Consider the following 6,155-nt stretch of genomic DNA (forward strand, 5'->3'; position numbering starts at 1 on the left):
GTGATCTGCAATTTTCCAGTGACTCAGTGAATTACAGAATTTAATCATACTGTGATATGGCAAGTGTAGTGTAATCTTTAGTTACCATTTCCTTACCCTGTGCTTGAATAAAGAATATGAATATAGCCATATAAACATACATTATTTTTCTTCTTATCCACCCTGAGAAGATCATAAGATATCATTTAACACATACATGCAATATATACTGTCTTTCCACAATCTCTTTTTCCACATGAACTTCCTTCTCACCCCCTGTTGTTTAGATGGTGAAAAGAATTCCTTTGGAGCTTTGCATTTTTTCAGGAGACACAGTGATCATTTGTATTCTCTTGTCCCAACTTGCACTCAAGGATAAAAGGAGTGAGTTGTTCTTATTCACTCCACAATCCCTTTTCTGGTCCCTTATCTCATATTAAAGATGAGGTTTAGATTCCGCTTTGGATTGGTTGCCTTATTTTTACTCTGTTGTTTATTATGTCTTTTAAAAACTTTTTAAGTCTTAGAAACCATATCATATTTATATGTGGGCAAATGGGTTTGAAATGCCCAAAGAGGCTGGATCTAGAACTCATCAGTTCTGCAGCAAATGGAAGAAAAACTGAATGATTTCTAGGCCAGCCTAGACCATGATGCCTCCTAACAGCTGCATCAAAAGAATAATCAGCATAATAACCAATTATTGTGTTGTTAAATGATTATTAAATTGTCATGTTAATACAGGACAACGTCTAATATCAGTTTTTGTTTGTTGTTTATATGAAGAAAGGGAAATGATACTTACTGGTCATCTAATATGAAACATGATCTGTGCTTAGAAGTGATGCATGGCAAGATCTATAGACTAATTTGTGAAACATTTCCATAGAAATAAACAACTCTGGCGTGTGAGCTGCCACTTTCCTTTTGAGATGCTCCAGGTGTATCTTTACCCCAGCCTCACCTGTCGTAATCAGTGCTAGGCCGAAATCCCCTGATCCCTGATTGTGACTGGTGGCCCAACTCTCCCTTTGTCCTTTGTGCAGAGAAAGGAGAAAGAGAAGGCTTGGGATATAGACTGCTTATGGCACGCTTTGGACTCAGATGGGAATAGATCTGCTCTGAGATGCACTTTCCACTGAGCTGTGCTCTGAGCCCCGGTCACTTCTGCCTTGGGACCATTGTCTGATCAGACCACATTCATCAATGAGCGAACACATCCCTCAGTTCTCTGGTGTTCTTGATCACACATTTATGGACTTAGTAAGGGGTAGTCCAACCTCTCTGTAGACTAGTGAATTCTAGAAAGTTGTTATGTTAGTACCTGAGAAGTTTCCATAAGAACGAATAACTGGAACATTTAAGAACTGAATGCAGAACATTTTACATGAGTTCTGACCTGAATAGGGTAAAGCTGAGTGCACTTGTTTTCTAGGGTCTCAGTATTAATGCACCCTGACATTTTTGTTTGAAGGTTGATTTCATTTGCTATTTCTTCCAACTTTATATTTAACTCACTGAAATGTTCAACTGGTGTACTTTGAAGTCGACTTCAGCTCCTTTCTATACTTTTTAAAAATTTAATAATGTCCACATAACTGGGATGAACTGTCCTGCTCCTGTAGAGACTGCATACAGGAATATGAGGTTTCTTATTGTGCACCGTGAACTAGTGCCTCCTTAAACAAATTCTTACAAGAATTTAAGAATAAAGTTACTAGGGTGGCTCAGTCGGTTAAGCTACTGACTTTGGCTCAGGGTTCATGAGTTTGAGCCTCACATCAGGCTCTGCACTGACAGTGCTGAGCTTGCTTGGGACCCTCTATCCATCTCTCTCTGTCCCTCCCCTATTCTCTCACTCCCTCTCTCTCAAAATAAATAAAAAAAAACTTAAAAAAAAAAGAAGAAGAAGAACGGAGTTATCACCATCATGAGTGTGTGTGAAGCAGCTTATCACATTGCCATTTTGGTGAAAGAGGGCATCCAGGTTCTGGACCAGCCTTTTGATGATGGTGTACCACCATCCAGCCAGATTTTTGATAAGTAGTTGAAACTCGTAAAAAAGAAATTTCCTGAAAATCCTGAATCTTGTATTGCAGTTCACAGTGCTGTGGGTCTTGGGAGAACTTCCGTGCTTGTTGCCTGAGCATTAAATGAAGGTCGAATAAAATATGAAGGTGCAGTAAAATTCACAAAGCAAAAGCAATGTGGAGATTTTAACAGTGAGAAGAAACTTTTGTATCTGGAGAATTATCGTCCTACATTGTACCTGCACCTCAGAAATGCCAGTTACAACTCTACCATTCAATGAATGGGTGCTGCCTGATGCTATGGCCTTGGATGTGAAACTTTAGACAGACCCTCAGTTTATTTATTTATTTTTATATTAGCCAATTTGGGCCCTTGGTGAACCTATGTCAAATGAAGCTTCCATAAGAGCATTGAAAAACAGTTTTAGCAGGCCACAAACTTGCCAGAATTAGAGCCACTGCATTTTTTATGTTATTTTCACACTTAGTAAAAGATTCTAGCTCTTCAATATTTAAAATGTGTTTTCCATCTGTATCAATTGTATCTTATCAACATACAAGAAATTTAGAGTAATGAGGTATGAAAATACCCAGTGCAATACTTGTATATCTCTAGTCTTAAGTAGTCCTTCGGTGATTTATTCCTTCAGTCACTTCACACATTGAAGGTAGGACCTGTATGGGTCACCTGCTCACTTATATTTAGATCTTCCACATTCAAACCGATATAGAGTTTGTACAACCATTACTTCTGTTGAATTCATACAAAGTCTTAGGTGAATTTTAATTTGTTTCTATAAATTTAATTTTTCTTCTACTACAGTTATACTCACACAACTATAGAAGTATATATCACATGAGGGGCACCTGCGTGGCTTAGTCGGTTAAGCGTCCAACTTTCGCTTAGGTCATGATCTCGCGGTTCGTGGGTTCGAGCCCCGCATCGGGCTCTGTGCTGGCTGCCAACTCAGAGCCTGGAGCCTGTTTCAGTGTCTGTGACTCCCTCTCTCTCTGACCCTCCCCTGCTCACGCTGTCTCTCTCTCTCTCTCTCTCTCTCTCCTAGAAATAAATAAAACATTAAAAAAAATTTTTTAAAAAGTATATATCACATGAGCATTGCTACTAACATTACAAAAAGAAAGATGATGGATACTGAGGTTGTATATTCTTTTTCTGATCGGTTAATATTTTAGAAAATAATTATATTGAATTATAAGACGACAATAAAATTTAATCTCTTCAATTTTATATTCAGAAATTGGAATACTTTTTGGGGTGCCTGGGTGGCTCAGTCAGTTAAGCATCCGACTTTGACTCAGATCATGATCTCATGGTTCATGAATTCAAGCCCTGCATCAGGTTTTGTGCTGAAAACTCGGAGCCTGGAGCCTGCTTTGGATTCTGTGTCTCCCTCTCTCTCTGCGTCACCACCGCTCATGCTCTGTCTCTGTCTCTCAAAAATAAATAAATGTTAAAATATAAAAAAAAAGAAAGATGTATACTTTTCTGACCAAGTCTTTAGCTATTATTTTATCTTGATACAATTCTTATTATGTTTAAGATTATTTTTAAGTATCAGCAAGTTTAGAGCAAATAATTCTCTTTCTGTCTCTTTCTCTCTCTCATGGACACTGCTTACTCCCTTAAAACATTTTTGCCAAGTCATAATATCATTGCGGTCTACATTTAAACCGATAGATGGTTTTATTCTAGTGCTATGTGTGTGTGTGTGTGTGTGTGTGTGTGTATAAATATGCATATATACATATATAATGTACTGTAACACAAAGACAAGTTCAATGTTTTGAAAGACAAGTTCAATGTTTTGTTTTATTTTTGAACTACACAAGGATTGCCTGTTTATAATACATGAGCTGTAGAGCTTGAAAATGTCTTACAGAAAGCATTACCTTGAGGAACATAAACTGTTCTACTGCTTCTTTCACAGATGTAAATGCTGTGATAAAAGCCAGCAATTATCTTTCTTTAATAACAGCTGTAAAGGGGCTTTTTGTTACCATGTTGGTGCTTACTAAGTTGATCTTGGTTTTATGGAGTACCAAAATATGAATATCTTAATGCCTCTCCATATTGGATTGTTATAAAATGACAGGTCTAGAAGTAGTTCTTCCTAAGGAAAGGTTAAATAAAATTTTTGTAACTATCAATTTATAGAATTGTAATTCTATATGTAATAGTAATGTAATATAATGTAATAGTCATATGTAATTTTAACAAGTTTATTGGTATTTCCTAAAGTTTTCTTTATTGAAAAACTTGGTCACAATGATTGAATGAGCAAAGATAATGGTTATACCATGCAATATCGATTTCCTGTTATTTCAAGTAACATACTTAAACAGAAGGAGAATGTGTAAGCACCATCACTGTGAAACTGTTTACTGATTTATGGTCTGAGTTTACACAAACTGAGATGGACCTGTCTATAAAGGGTAAGCCAGCTTGCCTCTGTATCTATAGTGTATGCTTTATTTGCATTTACTATTCAAAGTACAAGTTAACATAAAGCCCTGAGAAACCATCATATTAAATTCCAATTAATGAAGTTGATTTATATCCTTCCCTTTGGGCTCTCAGGTTTTTGTTAAGGATTATTTTTTTTCCTAATAACCTTATTGAAATACAATTCACGTATCAAACAACTCATATATTTAATGTTAGCCGTTTGGGGTGCCTGGGTGGTTCAGTTGGTTGAGCATCCAACTTTGGCTCTGGTCATTAGCTCTCGGTTCATGGGTTTGAGCCCTGCAATGGGCTCTGTGCTGACAGCTCAGAGCCTGGAGCCTGCTTCAGATTCTACGTTTCCCTCTCTCTCTGCCCCTCCCCCACTCATGCTCTGTCTCTGTCTCTGTCTCTCTCAAATAAAATAAACATTAAAAAAATTTAATGTGTTGGGGCGCCTGGGTGGCTCAGTCGGTTGGGTGTCAGACTTCAGCTCAGGTCATGGTCTCATGGTTTGTGGGTTCGAGCCCCTCATCGGGCTCCATGCTGACAGCCAGCTCAGAGCCTAGAGCCTGCTTCAGATTCTGTGTCTCCCTCTCTCTCTGGTCCTCCCCTGCTCACGCTGTTTCTCTCTGTGTCTCAAAAATGAATAACATTTTAAAAAATGTTTTAAATTTAAGGTGTACAATTCAATGGTTTTTGGTATATTCACAGAATTGTACACTCATCACAATAAATTTCAAGACATTTTCGTCACCTCAAAAAGAAAACCTATTCTATTTACCTATTATCCCTTAGTGCCCCAACCAGAAGCAGCCATCATTTTACTTCTATCTCTGTATATTTGCTAGTCTAGGTCTTTCACATACAAGAAATCATACAGCATGTGGCCTTTTGTGACTGGCTTTTTTCACTTGGCCTAGCGTTTGCAACATTTATCCATTTTGTAACATCTATCAGTACTTCATTCCTTCTCATATCCAAATACTATTCCATTGTATGAATATACCACATTTTTGTTAGCCTGTTTGTCAGCTGATGAATACTGGGTTGTTTTTACCTTTTGGCTGTTTTGCACAATGATGCTTGAACAATTATGTACAAGTTTTTGTGTGGATACGTGTTTTCATTTTTCTACAATATAAACCTAGGAATGAAAATGCTGGTAACTCTATGTCTACCTTTTTGAGGACATTGCTTTCCAAAGTGGCCACATCACTTTGCATTACCCCTAGCTGTGAATGAGGATTTCAGTTTCTCTACATCCTCACCAGTCTTTGTTATTATCTGACTTTTTCTTTATAGTCATCCTACTGGGTATGAAGCATCTCACTGGTTTCTAAGGACTAATAATATTGAGAATCTTTTCATGGTTTATTGATCATTTCTATATCTTCTTTGGAAAAAATGTCTTCAGATTCTTTGTCCTTCTTTTATTTGGGTCATTTGTCTTTTTTATTATTGTATCCTAAGAATTATTTAAATATTTTTACTTAAACATTGTTTTTTGCCTAACAGATCTTATCTTTATAATTTTCCAGCTTTGTTGAGATATGATTGATGAATAAAACCTGTATATATTTAGATTGTTTTTATTTTTAAATAAAACTTTATTTTTAAAGTATACAATGTGATGATTTAATATAATATAAATATACTTATGCATGTATACATATATATGT

General features: G+C 36.6%; 1 pseudogene; it reads left to right on the forward strand.

Moving 5' to 3' along the window:
• Positions 1 to 1,579: 1,579 nt before the first annotated feature.
• On the forward strand, positions 1,580 to 2,290 carry LOC120224849 (annotated as a pseudogene).
• The last annotated feature ends 3,865 nt before the right edge of the window (positions 2,291 to 6,155 follow it).

Source organism: Hyaena hyaena, unplaced genomic scaffold (genome assembly GCF_003009895.1).
Source record: "Hyaena hyaena isolate Hyena2069 unplaced genomic scaffold, ASM300989v1 scaffold_1272, whole genome shotgun sequence".
Classification (NCBI taxonomy): Eukaryota; Metazoa; Chordata; class Mammalia; order Carnivora; family Hyaenidae; genus Hyaena; species Hyaena hyaena.